The 20,163-nt window shown below is 44.3% G+C and overlaps 1 protein-coding gene across 3 annotated transcripts in view; it reads right to left on the reverse strand.

Moving 5' to 3' along the window:
* ATXN7 (ataxin 7) overlaps positions 1–20,163 on the reverse strand; it is a 102,390-nt gene that overhangs the window by 79,327 nt on the left and 2,900 nt on the right. The window lies entirely within an intron of this gene.

Below are 20,163 nucleotides of genomic sequence, written 5' to 3' on the forward strand. Positions count from 1 at the left end.
TATATATATATAAAAATACTACTTAAACTTCACCACAGGCCTAATAAATCCCAATTACCCTAAATTATGGTGTATAAAACTTATACTGGATATGATTTTAGTGGGCAGGGGTGGGATCCAAATATGTTCCATTAAGGTACAAATCATTAAACTATATTTTTAAAAGACTAACATGACAATCCATCTTTCACTGCCCCCCTCCCATTTCAACACATTAGGAAGCACTTAAGACAACAAGGAAAAAGAAATATTTGTGCTAATAAGTGGAAACTAACAGAAACTATACTTTGCCCTCCACTGAGCATTTGGTTTGTTTTATGCTACCTAAAATATTTCTGTCCTCCCTCATTTCAGAAAAACAGCCGACACACTGCCTTACATTTATGGTTATCAGTAATGACATGGCCATATCTCTGCAAACAGTTGGTTAATTAATTTGTACGCCTATCTTCTGGCAGCTTGCCTATGCAACCGAACAGCAAAAAATAATAATTACACGAGGCTAAAGCGGGAACATTCTCACTCCTCTTTTTGAGGTTTCTTATCGTGGGGCCTGTTGCCTTTCTTTAAATGGGTTTGACTTGCAGAACGCTTGCAAATCAGTTTAAGGTCATTAGAAGATGATAACGTTTCCATTCTTTACTACATCATGAATATTCAGTCGGGACTGGAAAGGGTCAGAGGAGAAAACTGACCAACCAGTCAAAGGCACAGAGTGTGGGCTAAGCAGAATCATGGATGAAGAAATACCCAGCTCCGCTCCAGGACAGACCTACATCTCTTTCATCACATTAGAGCTGAGGTTAATCCATCAACAAATATTTTCGTAGAAACTACCACAGGCCCCTGCCTTCCTACACACACCCATATGTGAGAAAGTCAAACAGGAGATGACTTGGATCCTGTACTCAGCACCACAGGCCACAGAACTTCTAATTAGGTATCACCTTTGAAACGCAGTCTGCGGGGACACAGTTCTAGGACGTCAAAGGTAAACAGCAGTCCCTGGGTCAGCTTACGCCCACCTCATGTACAAATGATGTCAGCTGCTTTCTGCATACCTAATGATTTCCATCTGTCTAGACTGGGACAGTGGAGTTCCATTTGAAGAGAGTTTCTAAAGTCAGTTGAAATCATCCCAGAGAATTTCTCAGACACCACATGGAGCCGAACCAGTAAGTCCTACACGGCCAGCTGTGTCACTGATGTCCCAGGAGATGGCTGTTTCTACCAGATGAAATAGCTGGCTTGTGTTTAGGGACCTACTTGTAATTAAAAAAAAAAAAAATCCATGTATTTAAACACCAGAATCATAAGACAGTGAGGTGTTTACACTTAAAGACACTTTCAGGAAAAGAGACCAAATAAAGGAAAGCAACCAATGTTTCATCATTACTTGTGTGCTTACTGTGTTCAAAGCACTCTCTCAGGATACTAAAGACAGAGTGAGCAAAATCCTGTCCTCGTGGAACTTACATCTTTGTTGGGTCACACCTCCCATTTCCAGCACATTTCAAGGCACTATGCATCGAATGATCAGTGAAATTAGTCACACTATTTTCCTCCTCTGTACCATCGTATTGTATAATTAGCATAAGTTACCAGCAGTTATGATGCAACTCTCCCGTAAAAGTGTGAGACATCTGTTTCTCATCACCAGTGTTAGAAACCCAGTTTTTACTGTATACTCCTCTTTACAGTGAGCAAAACACAGTAACACAGTTAAATAACTGCTCAAACACACTGCTGCAAGGGCAAAATAGCGAACAGCGGAAAAGACACTGTTGGTTCCGACATGGGAGAGACAACACTGGTTTCTGTCCTGAGCTGTGTGAAGGTTCAAAACCGTACAAAGGGCAGTTTAATGGCATCACTACTGAACATGGGGAAGTGCAGGCTATTCAAATGTGTGAGGCTGTGTTTGAGGCACTGTCTACTCGAGTCCTGGAAAAAACAGCCAGGTGAGGCGGCCTTCGCCGATAAAGAGGTCCTGATCCAGTTACAAAGCCCAGACATTCACAGAAATACCATATTCCTTCATTTCAAAGCTGACATCAAGTGTGTGTCAATATCAGCCTTTAGGGAAGGATAAAAAAAAAAGTACCCTTCAACTTTATAATTCATTCTGAGTTTAGAATGTTGAAACAAGAGTGGGATGGGCATCCTGAAATCGAGGATGCACACTGAGAGGTAGGCTGGCACTTCCCGGGTGCTGCTGAGCAACACGAGTGGGACGTGGGATGGGGAGGGAGGCTCCTCTTGGTAGCCACCCAAAAGAATTCAGCTACTGTAGTGCCACACGGACCCCCACAGGAACCTCCTCTACGTGATTTCCAGGGAAGGAGCTAGCATCCCAACAGCGTAACACCAGCATTCAAGTGCACACTCACACTTCTACCACGCAGCTGCTATGCATCAAACACTGAAGAACATCCCCATATGCCAAGCACTGAGGGAGGGAAGGGCTTTAAATCAGTGGTTCTCAACTGGGGGCAATCTTGCCCCCCAGGGGACACTGGCAGTATTTGGAGACATTCTGGTTTTGACAACTGGAGGGGGTTGTTGATACTGGCAGCCAGAGGCAGAGGCCACGTGCTCCTCAACATCCTACAAGGCACAGGACATTCCCCCACAACAAAAAATGATCTGACCCCAAATCTCAGGAACACTGAGGTTAAGAAACCCACATTAACTACAGCCCCCTCAGAAACGGCCCTGTGGGGGAACACTATTCTAATCCACATCCACCTGTGAGGAAACTGAGGCCAGAAGGTGTTAAATAACTTGTGCAGGATCATCAGGGAAGCGATGGAGCAGGCACTGTGACCCAGGAAATGCGACGCTGTGCAACGAGCATTAACGCCCTGCAAAGCCCTTGGTGTGATTACAGACACCCAGAGAGGAAGTACTTAAAAAACTGAGTCGCCCGGGCATAACACCCATTCGCCCTTCCTTCCCTCAGCTCCCATCCGGAAGTATCCCCTTTCTGCCTCTCACACAGGCCATCGCCTCTCTCCCAGTGCTCGCCCATCCCGTCTTGATCTCTGGGAAAAGGTACGTGAGGAGCATGACTGTCTGATTTCTGATTTCTCCACTCACTGTTCAGAGTGGTGCCCACAAGCATACACAAAAATGTCCCCTGCCCCCAGGAACCCAGAGAACCAGGCAATTCTTTCTTTCTGTGAATTCTGTTCCCAGAAGTGGCGAAAACTTTGGCACGTAGTGTTACACGTAAGAGGCCAGGCGCAGTCACAGCCTCCAAGCAAGCAGGACTGAAAGAGCTGTGGGAGGCGGGAGGCGGCCAGCTGGCAGGCACACGTGAGAGGGCAGGGCACAAGGGCCTGGGTTTCAGGCTTCCCCAGCTCCCGGAGGAGTCACTCTTCAGCCTTTCAATACGACTGTAATGTTGCCCTATCAGCTGCAAAGGAGTTAGGGCAACTGGTGGTTCTGAAAATAAGGATGAATATCAGTAGCTTTCTAGGCACTAAACCTGTGAATGAATTGTGAGCCACCCAACTTCCAGTAACCCATTTTTTAAAGCCCTTTTTTGGGGGGAGGGGGGAACTGAGGGCTCTATCTTAAACACTATACAAACTGATACCAAAAAACAAAAAAACTCAAGTAGCCGCTCCCTCCATAAGCACCTGTGAGGCATGAATTTTTTTATCAGCAGGAACCATTACCCCCCTCACCAGAAAGATTATCTAACTAACCACTTTGCACAGGTTTCTTTCAATATTCAATAAAGGATATCCATCATTTTATCAAGACGGAGATTACCAGAGTCACAGGGAAATCATATTTCCTCTTTTTTTTTTTTTTTTTTTTTTTTGTGAAAGAGAAGTAGGTTAGGCTAGTCACTTAACATTCTGTTCTGTATTCAAATCCAAACCCTGTGTTATGAGATGTTCACTCACTGTGGACTTTCTCAGGGGAGGTGGAAGACAGCTTTGGCCTTTGTTTGAGACTTTGGAGGCCAGGGCTCACAGGGTAGATGAAGAAAGTCAACAGTAATGTGGCAAAACCCTAACCCTAGAGTTTGTGGATTAAAGAGCAAACACGCAGGGACTTTGCGACTCTGCGATGAAGAGCGTGATTCTGACTGGAAGCCTACAATTGATTCTTCCTTTAATAACAACACTTTGAAGGTCTGACCTGTGTGTTTAACTCACAGGGCTCTAAGTTTATAGAGGACAGAAGACAGCAATTTCAACAACCCAAAACTTGTGGGGGCTGGTGAAGGAAGACAGGGGAAAGAGCTAGGTCCCACCCGTTCCTTAAGGAGGGGCCAACTCCAAGAGAAAAAAACCACGCCCCCAGCCATCAACACACTTTTCTGTCACCTACGTGGACCTCTGACACTTGAAAAGCCTTTTTCGAGGGTACCCTGGCAATATCTACCGAAATATACTCTCCACTTGCCGGTTTATTTAAAAAACAAGCAAATAAAAACTTCAGTAGTGCTAAGAAGCTTGTAAAAGTACTTTAACTGTGGTACTGTTGGTAAAAGCAGCAAAACTGACAACAGTTTAAATATCCAACCACAGTGTATTTGTGACACACAAAAAACCTAGGCAGAGCGACACGCGGCGACAAGGGAAGACGTCCCCGCGGATGACGAGGCACGCTGCAGACACAGAGCTGGCCCAGGGGCCCAGAAGAACTGACGCTGCAGCGCAGACCTGTGAGATGAAGGTCGGCTTTTCTTCTGCTAGGAAAGGGGGTGAGGGGAAAGAAGGAAGCAGGGGAGGGGGACGGTGTGCAGGGATAGAGGGCCGAGCCCCGACGTAGGGGTGGTACAGATCCTGGAAGGAAGGGCTAAGGAGCTGGGAGGCTTCGGTGGCCTCAGGCAAACAGAACCCTGTTCATCAGCCAAAGTAGTTTTAGCTTCACCCTAAGGGCAAAGGGGAATTGGTGAGGTCAGTTAGGCAAGAGTCAATCATTCAAGCAATGTTAAACACTCTCAGGTGTGTTTCAGAGAAATCACCTGGACTGCCATGTCATATCCTCAAGTCTGTCCCTCACTTGCCCTTCATTTATAAACAGGTTCAGTTACAGAACTGCAGGCAGGACTTGTATCTGTCTGTCTGTCTGACATGATGCCGGTCCACAAGGTATCACCAGGACAAAAGATGGCCATTTTCTCAGGCTGGCCCACTTACGATTCTTAACCCTTAATGTAGACAGAATATGTTCCTCGTGACATTTACAAAAAACAATACTGCTGTGAAAGCATTAATCAAACAAAGCAAGAACTTTAGAAACCCAACAGGAAATCTAAAAAATATGTATCTTGAATATGGGAACTTGAACAAAAAACTTGGTTTAACTAAAAATAAAATAATAATGGAGACTTGCTAAGATCTTATGAAAAAGACTTCGGGTATTTTCACTGGTGGTGATCGTTGTTGGGTCATGTAGGCCTTTGAGTATCTGCTGAAATGTATATTGTCTCCCCCTAGGAAACTGTATTTATGCAAACACAGACAATAGTTTGCATAAATCTATGAAGGGGTTCAAGGACTCTGCATCTCTCAAATAAGCCCCGCTGGAGAACCCCTGGTTCCAAAGCCCACGTGTTACTTCTTCATGCGTCTATTTCCACTTCTGCACTCCAGGCTTGTCTTCCCTCTGACACAGATGTACTGCAGTCACAATTTACATCCATCACCCTTGTCATGACGCGAGATGGGAGACATTAAAAGAAAGCAGGATTTAATATGACTTCTTCTCCGGAAGTAAGACTTGGAAGGGTAGGGGTCAACTTAAAAGAGGGTGTGCATATACAAAGGAGACCACTTAAACCAGAAGATATACAGGAAAGAGTGTTGAAAAGAAAGCCGAAAAGAGAGAGAGAGAGAGAGAGCGCGCAACGATGCACCTTCTTTCTCAAGAGAAGGCACAAAGGCCGTAAGAGGGAACACTGACCAGATCTGTCCCTCAGGGGCCCCACAGGCCAGAGGTGAAGCTTGCATTCTGCAACAAGAGAAAGCCTCTGAGCGCCCTCTCTGGTCCTCAGGGGCTCTTTCTTCCTGATGCCCGAGTCAAGCCGAGACACCCCACAAACAGATTCATACATGGGTGGATATCCACAGCTTTCACTCAGCAAACCTTTATCAGAGCGAAGTTTCAATTCTGAGTAATTAAGCTTCATGCCCCCCCCCCACCAACTTTTTCAGGGGCTGCTTACAAGTAAGTAATTGTAAGAAGATTAGCAGTAGAAACAAAAGTTAGAACTTCTACCATACATTCCGTCGATTTCAGCTTTAAAGGCCGAGCTCTACCAGACCCCTCTGTTTCACTTAACTCCTTAACAGTTCTGTGAAACAGCACCGCTCTACTCTCCATGCCTCAATATTGAGGCCACTCAATAGCCAGATTTAACACAATCAACACACAAGCTCTTACTGTGTCTCCCCAGAAGCAGCCATCTGTCCAGGGCCTTCCGACCTGGTACGAAAGTCCTTAAGCAACAGGGGTATGCTGGAACCCACTCCACCTTGTAAACTGCGGGTTTGAAAAAGATCAGGTGGCTGTTCTTCCACTCTGGCTCCTCCCCTCATTTAACGGCGCCCAGATACAGACATAATTATGGCCAAGGCCTTCCAGGGAAAGCTGTGGAGGGGCTACACACAGAAGGATCTTATTACAAGATATTTTCACCAGGCAAATAAGAACCTGAGTGATGATGCGAAAGACACATTCCCTATCTAACTCCTTAATTACCTTTTCATAAAATTGACAGCACTTAAAATTTCCTGGGGATTTGGGAATAAAAATAAAAACTTGTCATCTTTTTAAATGAAAGAAAAATCTGTCTCTGAACAGGAGCTGCTAAATTTTACTGAAATCAAGCATTAAAGACTGACCTCTCAAAGTCATTGGCATTATCTGAAAACCATTAAAATATACATTAAGGCCTATTTTTCCTGTCGGGAGAATAGAAAAAACCCCAAATGATGTCCAATTTAGTCATAACAATTTCAAAACCCCAGATTCCTGCCAAAGGCTACCGAGCAGGTAACTCCCAGGCCCCGTGGATGGAGGGGAGCCGCTCAGTCATTTCTCACTGCCTGTCAGTTGCTTCACTGACCACAGGCTGTGTGAACCCACTGTGTGCAGAGCAGCTGGGATGCTGGCAGGGGCTCTGTGGCCAGAAAGAGCAGGGTGCCTGGCCTTCAAGCCAACTCCCATCTGCCCTGTGCCATCATGTCACACGTGGGCAAGACCACAGTAAGGCAACACGACCGAAGTGAAGAGAAATATCTGATGCAAAGTTACATTGTCGTTAAAACCTATTTCCCTTTTTGGGGAAGCACCACCACCAAGATAAGCAGAGGTGGGGGGAGAAAGATCAACCAATGTAGCTACTCAAGGTCAACCAGAGCACGGTCTGGTGACCTAGCACGGTCTGGTCACATAGCAAAAATGAGAGATTCTTAGTTTTTAAGAGAATCTCCCAAGTTCTCTGATACTTTATAAAAGCACTTTCCCCACTCACAAAAAAAAAAAAAAAAAAAAAAAAGGGGGCACACAAACCACATAGCTAGCAGGGTTTGACATGTTTTTCCATAATTCTGAAATGCCATCTATCGAATTTCTGTTTTTAAGGAGCTGTTTTTATTGCAGAATTACTGGTGAGGAAGAACGAGGATCTTTGTGAAATTTTTACAAGGACTTACCCGGCACTTGACGAATACTAGTGCTTACTAACTTTATTAATCTGGATGGTTTGGTCTGTAAATGATTTTTAAAAAGTTATTTTATTTGCTACTCTGCCGTAACACGCTCTTCGATGAGAAGACTATGATTCATGGATAGATTATAAACTCACACAACACAGATTATTTTCAGCAACTGCCACCAGCTTTTAAGAAAACATCTACCAAACACAAGATCTTTCAAAGAAATAGCCACTGCAGCTGCCAGTGAACAATGAGCAGCTCATGAGACACGGGGCTAAGTAAGATAAGAGGGACAGAAAGGGCAGCACATAAAGTCTCCAGTAAACTCTGAGCCTGTCCCCAGAGTAGACAGAAAAGGGCCTAGAAGCAGGAATAAAGGGAAGGCAGAAAATAAATTTCCTATTCAGAGGCTGAAAAGAGCACAGAGTTTATCTTGGGAAAGAAAACCCCAGTGATGTAACAGAACGATTCGGGCACACTGTCATTTATTCGTACATAACCAGTTATTCTAAAACCAAAACCATTTCTCTCTTCACAGCATATTGTTACTCAACCAAAAAGGTGCCGGAACACTGGGAATAAAGATGAACAATGGTCTATCACACTTTATAATCAGCAAGGGAACGAAACGTTACTGCAGTGAGCACTGCCACCCTGCCCCCAACGAAATGCCAAGAATATCACTGGTGGCTACTCTATACTGTTTTTCCCCTTTAGGCCCACTTTGCAAATTTAGCCAAGACTCAAGTAAAAACTGGCCATAATTCCTTGTACCCAGTGTTTATACCCCAAGCCTAAAAGTAATGGCACATTTTAGCCAGGGTGAGGGCTTGCTCTATGCTGACACAAGATACTGACATAGCTTTGCTGCGGGCTATAAAGCCACAGTGATGTGGAGGACTCCTTCAAGAAGGAGATGCGTGACCTAAGCAGGGGCAGGGGCAGGAGAGGGAGGACCACACGCAAGGGTTCAGAAGTGGGAAAGAGCCCAGCGCGTGAGGAGAACTGGAAGGAGGCCAGAGTGCTCGAGGCCCAGCAAGCACAGGGGAAAACAGGCGGCGAGGAGGCTGGATGGCCCGGCAGAGGCAGACCCAGCAAGGCCTGTGGGCCACGGCAGAGGGATCTGGATTTTCAATGGGCTGCAGCCCTACGTGCCCGGCCTCAAGCCCTCGGCAGCTGACTTCTGCTGCTTACGCTCCCCGCGCTCACACCCCTCCAGCTGGCCTGGCCTGCGGCTGCTCTGTGACCACTCCAGGATCCTCTCCCACCACAGCCTCGGGGTTTGCTGTTCCTTCTGGCTGGAGGCTCAGCCACCATGTCCACGTGGCTCATGCCGTCAGACCCTATAAGACTTGCTCAGAAAACTCCTTCTCACCCTATTTTCAACTGCACCCCTCCAACTTAATCTTTCTTAAGACCACCCATCACTAACTCACATATATGTACGTCACTATTTTTTTTATTCTTATCTATCTCCCCCGCTGAAACAGAAGTTCTGTGAGGGTAGTTCTAGAATGTCTGCTGTTTTTCTGAAAATTAGAGCAGTATCTAGCACAAAGTAGGTGCTCAATACATGCTGAAGCAATGAATGCATGAAGCAAACAAAAAGAAACCACTGAGGTGTTTGATGGAAGAGAAAAAAACCCACTTTAGATTCTGAATCTGTATTTTAAAACCTCAATTCCTCAATTTATGATTACCTAGACTCTTGAGGATTTCACATTAAGGAGGAAGGCTACAGGCCCCACTGGCCTCCAATTTCTACTTTAGCCACTGCCAATTCAATGGCCACACTGTTACCATGGTGATCGTTCAAAGACCAACCCCTGAAAACAGCACAAGCCTCTGTACAGGACGACTTTCCACCTACTGCGTGCAGCTCCATCTCCTGCCCTCCAGGCCTCACCTCCCAGCGCTGCAGCCCAGTTCCAGGCTCCCCTCCAGAGATGTGCCACCTCAGAAGCTGCTCCTACATCATACTCGCTATTGAACTCCTCCTTCAAAGTTCAACAAAAGCTCCAACTCGCCCCTTCCCTGCCTCCAGCAAGCCTTCCTTGCCTGACCCCCGCTTCCCCACCCGAAGCTCTGACTTCACTCCACCTCAAGTTGCCGGATGCCTGATTTTGGAGGCTCACACACCCACCATCCAAGGCCTCACAAGCCTTGTCAGGAAGTTTTGATTTTCTCCTAAGCGCACTGGGAGGCCACCAAAGGACACATAACTGTCTGTTGACTTGGCCAACAATCCCCCACCACTGGTCTAGACACTTTAAGAGAAAGACAGACAAAATTCTTCCTATTCACTTGCAAATGATGACGTCCTAACTTCTCCCTTACTTCACAGCAATGACAGGAAAGGACTCCCTACCTGATAGTCCCACAATTCCACATCCCTGCCTGCCACCGAACCATATGCTCCTCCTCTCATTACAACAGAAAAAAGCCTCTGATTCGACCCAGAACAGACCCATCCATTGGGCTCCGATCCCATCACCCTTTCCCATCATAAGGTATTATCCTTGTGGTCATCCATTTCCTCACACGTGATCAATTAGCCTTCACTCCTGGATCACGTCCAGTGGCAGACAAACATGCCCTAATACTATCCACAATAAACAGAATGAAACACAACAAAACAAAACCAGCCTTCCCCTTACTGCCTCTATCCACGTCCCCATCCTGCCATTGCCTCATTTCTCCATTCCCTTTAAAGCAAAACCCTCTGAAGACCTGCCCACACTTGCCCTCTCCACTTCTCCACTCTGGTCTTCCGGCCCCTCCAACCCGGCATCTGCCTCCCCAGCTCTCCGGACTGAGATCTACAGCCAGAGGTCAGTCCCTGGCCTGGCTGCATTCCACCTCACAGCAGCATGTGACACACGCCATCACGTCTCACTTCAAGTGGTTTCTTTTCTGGAATCCTACACCACCACACTCACCTGGTTTCCCTTCCCAATTCATTGGAAATTCCTCACCCCTCCTTCAGACTGCTTCTCACCCACGCACCCCCTACCACCCAATGAGGGCTCAGCCACTGGTCCTCTGCTATCCTTCACTGACACCCACACCCGAGAGGAACCCGCACCTTCCGTACGGAGATGACACAGATCCAGCCCAGCCTGCTCCACCAGCTCCAGACTGTATATTCAGTCACCAACTACACAGCTGCACAAGGATGCATACAGTGTGACCAAAACCAGAGCTCCTGACCCTGAGTCTCCCCACTCTCCACATTCCTCACTCATTAGATGGTCCCACTCGGGGGCTCAAGCCTCAGATCCCAGTCCTTACTTAGCTCCCTCATCCACACTCAATTCTTCACGAAATCATCAACTCTGCCTCCAAAACATATCCTTAAGAGGACAAGGTCTCTGCCCTGCCAGCACCATCACCACCATCTAAGCCACCCTCACCTCTCACCTGGTTGGCTGGTCCCCTCCTCCTCTCCCCAGTCCACTCATCACACAACAGCCAGTGGTCTTCACACACCACGGATTAGATCAGGTCACTCCCCTGCTGAAGCTACTAACCCCAGGAGGCTCTCTTTGCACTCAGGATAAACCCAAATAGCTGACCTTGACCTCTGCGATCTGACCTTTGTTAGCCTCCTGTCCCTCCGCTCCACTCCATGTCCATCTCAGAGGCCACGTACTTGCTTCTTCCTTCTGCTTAGAACGCTCTTCCCCCTCCTTCCAGATGATCGAGTGGTCACTTCCTTCTCACCACTCCGACCTCGGCTCACATGTTAAAGCTCAGATAAGCCTTCCTTGATCGTGTTAGCTTGAACCGCAACTCCTCTGCCTACTTCATTGACTTTACAGCATTCGATAGCCTTGAAAGATGTTTGTGTATTTACTGTATCTCGCGTCACAGGGCAGGAGCTCTTTCTGACTTGCTCTGTCGCAACACCCATCAGAGAACCTGGCACTTAGTGGGCAACTCCATAAATATTTGCTAACCAACTGCTTGACAGTTAGGGCCTTGCCTTCTTACCTGGTTTGCAGCTGTACCCTCGGATTCTACCCCAGCAAGAGGCACAGAGAACGTGCCTGTCAAATGTTTGTGGGATAAAAGCAAATGAACAAAGGGAAAGCAGCCAGAGGATTCTCAAGGCAGGAGTCACGCTGCACAAAATATCCTGAGGCCCGCCCAAGGACAGGGTCTAGACTGTGTCAGAAACTGAAACGACCAGGCTGGCAAGTATGAGTCCTGTCTGTCACTAAGGGTCCAAAGTAGCTACATGGGTGTCCTTGATCAGGTGTGAGCTACCCCAAGTCCAAATCCTGTCACTGAACACTTAAAATTGGCCTAGAGTGGGATTACGGAGAATGATGGCTTTCATATTCCATGTTACTGTTATGAGACAAATCTTTACAGTGAGTATATATTTATTAGCTTTGGTAATAGTAACAAATCATAATTTTTTCCACTAAAACGTATCTGTCTGCATAGTTTCCAAAGAGAACAAGGTAATTTAAATAGAGAACTGCTTCAAGTTAAAAATGGACACTTCCAAGAATTGAAGAGACAATTTTTAAAAGTCCCCTCATCTGGCAGAAAACCCCATGACCACCACCACACATACCTAAAAATCATAAAAGTAGTAGCCTCAGTTATCCGGGACCCGCTTCCCAACTTAGTGACGACGACTCTATTCGGTTGTCTGTAACTGACCTTTCTTGCCCAGAAAGAGCTCTGTAAAACGTTACAGGAAGAGACACCAGCACAGGCTTCCTGAAGGGGAGCAAACCCAGCGCTGCACAAGCAGGGAAAGTAAATACCCACACTGGGCTTCTCTCCACCACCCAAAAGAGGTGACCAAAGGAGGAAACAACAAAAGTCAGCTCCCACTTCTCGTTTTCACTCGAGTCCAGGAGAGCTCGGGACTCGGGTTTGTTTCTGCGCTCTGTTGTCCTGAGCGCGCCGAGTGAGGTTTCCTCTCCTTGCCTACGGATCGCCTGCAAAAGGAAAACTGGCATCTCATTTCCTGCCGCTCCCCTGGGAGCCCTGGCTAACCACCAGACCAGAGGCAAGCTTGCGACGCTGCATTTTCACGACTGGTAAAAATAATACAATTAGCCGGGAACGCGCACGGAACAGTTACCCTGTCTGACGCTGTACAAAGTGCTGAAACGGCCCTACACCATTTCATCCTCCCAGTCACCAGGAGGTACTACTACGATCCCCACTTTCCATGTAAATCACCCGAGGCTTAGCAAAGCTATGTAGACTTCTCTAAAGCTACTCCCCTAGTAGAGCTGAGATTTGAGCTCACGTCTGTTTAAATCTGGAACTGGAGTTCTCAGTACCGCCTGTATTTAAAGTTATCTTCCCGCAAACTCACCACATGGAACCCCCTTTCCTGCGTAACACCTACTAATAGCATACAGAAGCAGGGTTCTGCGTTCCACATCCGTAAAATGTAAAATGGGGATAACGGTAATACAGAGACACTTTGGGAAGCTGATTCAAAGCCGTGATTCTCAAACCCCCAAATACATACTGATCTCCAAAACCCTCCAATACGTACTTAAGTCCACAAATGAGGAAAATAAGGAAAATGCAATGAGTCTTTCCTAAACCTAAACTTTCTTCAGAGACTATCCTTTATTCCAAAACAATGCCCCCACACTTCTATGATGGTAAGAATTATATATGTTATAATGTCTAATTATACATATTATAAAATGTTAGCAACCCTATGTTTGGTCCTTAATTTATTTCAGAAACATTCTAGTTTGAAGTATAAAAGCATGGGACCCTCAGTTAAAGCTTTTTTTTTAAACTGCATTCCTGGAGGTTAGGATTGTGGAAAACATCTGTATAACCTGCAAGGGGAGTATTTTCTGTTTTACAGTTATAAGTGTAATTGATAATGAACTATTACTTTCTCCTTGCCATACGCTTCAGTACAAGAGAAAAAGTATTTCACGTTAGCAGGGTCTTTATTACAAAGAGGAACAAGAACACTTAATCTAGTTTTATGTTATGAATGCCTGAAATGCAAAAATCATTCTCCTTCTTTTGCTCACTTATAATAATCCCTGCTGTACAAGATGAATATAAATGTAATCCTCTGCCTTCCTTTCAAAAGCACAGTATCTCCAACTGTTAAGTCTACTAACAGGCTTCTTTCTCTTTGTAGAACTTCAATCAAAAAATACTTTAATAATCAGAGGGGTACATTTATTAGAAATACTGCCATAAACTTTGAATATCAATGTGATTAAAAGCAATCTTGCACTGAAATACTACGGTTTAAAACGTGAAATTTCACCTCTCCTTTTTTTTAAAGGATTTTTTTTAATGGCACAAATCCCAGATGATTGTGTTTGCTATCTGCTGCAACTTCAGCTCTCATTTAATCTTTTTTAAGCCAATTGCTTCTAATGCCAACTACGTACACTTCCCCTCTTCCCAAAAGAAAAGATTTTATAAAAAGAACTGTTAAATAGAACATATAGACTGTTGTAAAGTGCAGCAAGGAAAAGGCTCTGCTTTCTTTACTTACAAAAAAAAAAATTTTTCTTTCTTTTTTTGTGGTGAAGGTCAGTCTTTCTAGATGACAGTAAGGAAAACAAAGAGCACAGCAACCTGCTCCAGCTCATGGAAAGTGAGTGCAATTCTAGAACGGGCTTCAGCACGTGGGCCGCGGTGTCAGGGACATCTGGGTTACAGGGTCTCTTACATGCTTTGTGATCTTGGTGAGGTCCCTCACGTCTCTGGGCCTCAGTTTTCCCATCTGTTAAATGGAGATAATGGTAATACCTACATCACTGGGCAGCTGTGAAGAATACCTAAGGTAAAACCTATGTTGGCCCAGAGTAAAAGTTCTCACCGAACCCGAGTTGTCCATATACAACAGGAACACTGTGAGACGTGGACGTGAGCAAGCAGGATGCTGTTACAAGGAAAAAATGAGCCCACATAACAAGCAGGTCACATTCAATAAAGATGCATAAATTCCCCGTGCTTCCCTCCGGAGCTCACAAGAACCAATCTATTTATGGGGTCCATTCAGCTAGGAAGTCCCATCCTACTACAGCAAACATGCATGGTTTCCATTAGCTGCGAAGCCTTGTGGGTTGAGGAATTCAGCGTGGACTGTGCCAGGCATTACACTTCTCAGCAAACACAAAAGCAAAGAGGTGAGATCGAACGATGCAGTATGCCGTACTCATAAATCAAAAGATGTGTTTCCTGACGAATCCACCTTCTAAGCCCCAAGACCTCCAACAGGGCTTCAACTCCTCTAAGCCAACTCAAGGTCAGAAATTCTGAAGAATGTGTCAAGTACCCTCTTGAAAATCCCATGAAAGTTCTAGATTCTTACTATATAGGAATTTAACCGAAGCCAAGCCCCATCCTCACAGCCCAAGGCTCTTGGAAGCTGAGACAGTCACAATTCTGTTAATGTTCTATATTTGAATTGCCCTGAAACAGGTATATGCCCTAGAAAAGTAGCAGGGAATGACAAAAGTGACAAAAATAGGAAACTTCCCACCAAAAAGCCCTACATACATTCTTCCTCTTATCTCCTTCTAGCTCAACATATTTCTTCAATGTTGAATTAACTTTTGCTTTAAGAATAGTGGATTTTACTACTTTGAAAATCCTCCATCTCAAAACAGAAAGTTCAAGGAATACTAGACTCCCATTCTGCGGAATGAGTTCCCCTTCATTAACCAAGAGACTCATTAAAACAGGGATGGCAAAGTCTTCCTGTAAAGAGTCAGATGGTAAATCTTGGGCTCAGGGGGCTGCATGGTCTCATGCACACCTACTGAACTCTGCGGGTCACTGCATGGAGAAAGCAGCCACACACAGAGAGTGAGCGAGCGAATGGACGGCTGTGACTACGCTCCAGTGAAACTTCACGGGCGGATGCTGACATCTGAAATTCACACATCTTTCCGCAGGTCATGAAATAATCATCTTTTCAGAGTTTTTATTTCAACCATTCAACAATGTAAAAAGCATTCTTAGCTAGTCTGCAGGCAGGGTTTGGCCCACAGGCTGCAGTGTGCATTCAAAGAGCTAAGTTGCCACACTCGGGGAAAGAATCCTTCCATCAGAGTGTCACCTTCTCTAGGTCTACCGGGGCTCTCTCACTCCTGGGTTAGCGCAGACCTTGCAGGCAGAGATTTACACACATGAACCAGCAGCAAGGACACCGCTCGGTGTCACTGCAGCCCCAGCACTCATCCAGGGAGTGTCAAGGTGTGGGCGACCTGCGACTCCATCACCTGAGTACTCCTTAAATGTGTATTAATGTGTGTCTGACGCACTGAACTTGGATGGCACTGAATCCTGTCTCCAGTTGAGATGCCGGCAGGCAACAAGCACTGCCGCCCGCACTCTTGCGTGCTCACGGGGGGATCACAGGTGGCAGCAGGCGTGCCCCTGAAGGCGCAGCACACATAAAGACTCCATCTTGTAGGACACAAGCTGAAGTCCACACAAGCACAAAAAAGAAAACCAAAAGAAATGATATGATGTCTGGGACGTGCTTCAAAATAATTCAGTGTGGGGAGTACAGTAGAGATGAAACAAGATTGAGCAGTGACTCATTAGCTGTTTAAGCTGTAGGAAAGATATATATATATGTAAATATATATATATATATGGAGGCTCATTAAAATATTTTCTCTACTTCTGTAAATTTCAAATTATCCGTAAGAAAAAGCTGGGGTCGGGTGGTAGAATATAAGAGAAACAAACACTAAAGAAAAACAGAAACACTCTTTACTTCAGGGAGAGGGTTTTCTGCCTTATAATGTCGCTACTTTAACAGGCCTTCGCACAAATACCTATTTGTTTTCAGTTAACTGACTATGAACAATTTTTATTCCCTCAGAAAGAAGAAGGTGGTACTATGTTGACACCATGTTGACTGAGGCTGCCCACCTCCCTAGTCTTTTTTTAACCTAGTTGCCTGTAGGTGCCAAGCAACCTCTTTTCTATCTTGCCCTAGGCTCAATTATGTCCCTATTATTTTTACATGGAAGTCACCTGTCATCAAGTGTGGGTATCACCCTAGGTTGCCATCCTACTCCCTTGCCTAAATATCAGAGATAAGAGAGGTGGTGTCCTGTCTGCACTCTTTCTGGGAAGTGTAAATGGAGTGTTAAACTCAGGACAGAGACACAGGAAGAACTGAAAGACAGTCCCTGGCCTCCCCTGGGGCCAGAAAGCACATCTCCCCACAGAACAGGGACCTGTTTTTGAGTCACAACACAATGGAAAATTGGTCATTTGAACCGTTCAGTATTCCTAGTAGCCCAGTTCATTCATTTTGGGGGCAAATATTCACTGAGCACAAATGACGTGCAGGAGCTGAATATATCCTGGATCACTGACACCTTTGTCCTCTGCAAGCTTGCACTCTCATAAAAGGGCCGTCACATAATACACACATTCAAATGGCAATAGGTAGAGAGTTTGAAGGAAGGAAAAGTGCAGGGTACTTTGATACCGGACAACAGGTGGGCTTAAGAGAAGAATGACTTCCCAAAGAAAAAATCCCTTTTTCTAATTCCACTGTTGACTTCCACAATCACACTATTTATTTTGCTTCAGTTTGCTGATAAATTAAGACATTCAATGTTTTCATTTTTTAAGGCTCTCTATATGTTTAGGTACTAATAATATGGACATCTTAATCAGTTAATCATACCAATTAATTTCATCTAAACATTATTTTGTTAAATCTACAACTTCAAAAATCACCTTTTGAAAAATGTAATTTTTTCTTGAGCTTTGTTTTTTTGAAAAAGTTAAAAATGGATTATCAATCTTTTCCCACCAAAACCAACTATGCTATCAAATAATACTACAAATTACAGAATAAAACAAACAGGCCAATAAAAATATGGGGATGCAGATGAAAAATAGGCTGACCTCTGAAAGATAACTGAAATTTTATCCCAACATTTGCCTACTGTGCTGATAGGAAGAAAGGGGGGTGACGTATTAGCTAAGCCACAGATAAAGTCACTGTCACCTAAATCAGTACTTCCAACCCCTCCCACAGCATTAACCCCTTGGAGAGACTTGCCATGAGGGAATTGGCCAAAATAAGCCACAACAACAAAAAGAAAAGAAAAAAAGACAACGATACAAGCTTAGCAGTTTTCAATTTTGGGGACGGAGGTACATGAAGAATCTTTGAGACTCCAAGATAAGCTGGGGAAACTTTCCATAGAAAGAGGACCATTTTGCACTCAATTTCAAACCCCCTGAAGCCCATGCAAGTCCCAGGTTAAAAACCCCTGACCTAGAGAAATACCAAATTAGGAGATCAGGTCTAAGATTATCAGTAGTTAAAAGGGTTGAAAGGAATTAGTATGTACTGAGTCATTTTCCATGTTACCTACTTTAATTTTAACCCTTACCTATGGGAAATAGGTATTCTCTCTTTTTACAAAGAGGGACAGTTTGATTCTGAAAGGTAAAACAACTAATGTAAGGTTAAGCAACTTTATCTCATACTCAGATTTCTAACCCCTAAGGTATACAGCCGTGAACTGGAGAATTCAAAAAGTCTGGTCAATACTCCTAAATGTCTTGTAAGATGGGAAGTTTCTGACCTAGTGCTTCATTCATATTATCAATGTTATCTACATATTTCTTCTTGCTTTAACTTTGTTGACAAGGGGAATTAGTATGAATTCCCAAACACCTTTTATTGGCAGGAGATAATCTCAGCCAAAGACAAAGGATAACTTTTGAATAATTTTTGATTATTTAAAAATGCATTTTCTATGGTGTATTTATACAATGGAATACTACTCTGCCACAAAAAGAACAAAATAATGCCATTTGCAGCAACACAGATGGACCTAGAGATCGTCATTCTAAGAGAAGTAAGCCATAAAGAAAAATACCATATGATATCACTCATATGTGGAATCTTAAAACAAAAAAACAAAGGACATTATGAACTAACTCATCTACAAAACAGAAACAGACTCGCAGACATAATAAACAATCTTATGGTTATCAGGGAAACGGGGTGGGAAGGGATAAATTTGGGACTTTGAGATTTACAAATGTTAGCCACTATATACAAAAACAGATTTTAAAAAAGTTCTTTTTCTATAGCACGGGGAACTATGTTCAATATCTCATAATAACCTTTAATTAAAAAGGTTATGAAAATGAATTTATGTATGTATATGCATGACTGGGACACTGTGCTGTACACCAGAGATTGGCACATTGTATTCAACTGTACTTCAATTAAAAAATAAATATAAACAAATAAAAATGCATTTTCATTTCTTAAGCAGCCTGACATGAACTGTTAGGGGGAAAAAAGGCCCACTGTGTTAGCGCTGAACATCCTTACTCCTGGATTTTTAAACTATCCTAGAAAATCCACAAAATCACAAATGAGTCAAGAACTGACTGAACGAAAAACTTCATCCTCTACTCAAAACAGGCAGGAAGAGTTTCGGCCATCCTGGCTGCTTCAGCATCCTCTGAGGGGTTCAAGCAGCTTACAAAAAAATGGCACCTCTTACAGTCACTAACAATTTGATAAGTCAGAAGCACACACAACCAAATCTATAATCACTTTGAGCCTCAATAAAGTAGTCAAGAGATCCTAGACCTTCTTGGTAAAATCTATTGATGACTATTTCCCAACAGAAAACAATAAATACAGCAAAAAGTGGGTCCAGGCAACTAAATTTGGTTGGGTCTCAGTCCAGGCCAAGATGCCCAGTGCAACACTAATACACTTACTCGTTCTCTATAGGGGAATTACCAATAAGTAGCACCTGTTTTCAAACAGCTTTAGAAACCCTTTATGGGAAATGCATCCACACCCAGAGAATAAAAACTAAGAACAGGAGTGGGTCAGGTCCTCTAAAGTTCTACTCCAACTGCTTCCTGTGAGAGTTGCCACCTAGTGATTTTAACTTTTTAAGCCCAGGCGGGCTGCCAATTCAACACTAAAACCGGACTAACAACTGATTTTTCCTATTGCAACATCGCCAGCAAGTCCTGTGCCTTCCCTCCTTCCTTTGCTCTCAAACAGCAATTTTCACTCTCAAAATCAACTAATTTGCTCTCTAATCTGTTCCAACTGGGAGCTCTCAGACAGCTGCCACTGGTATTACTCTTCCTCTTAGGGCCAAGAGGCCAATAAATAGCCAGTCGAAAAAAACAAAACAAAACAGTGCACGTGAAGACCTGGCAGGCACTAAAAACAAGGAGTCAATGTGGAGACAGAGTAATAATGAATCGACTCTGGACTTTAAAATATTCCACTTGCAAAGTTCTACCTATTCTGGGGCCATTGACAATAACTATGCCAAAATAAATGGCCACCCTAAGAAAATTGTTCTGGGAATATAAACTCTGTTTTGAATACCAAATCTCACTCAAGTCCTTGTCCACACTACCACTGAAGGAACAGCTTGAACAAAACTTAAAGGTGACTGGCCCCCTGAAGCTCTCTGAGCAGGGTGCG

This window comes from Camelus ferus, chromosome 17 (genome assembly GCF_009834535.1).
Source record: "Camelus ferus isolate YT-003-E chromosome 17, BCGSAC_Cfer_1.0, whole genome shotgun sequence".
NCBI classification, from domain to species: Eukaryota; Metazoa; Chordata; class Mammalia; order Artiodactyla; family Camelidae; genus Camelus; species Camelus ferus.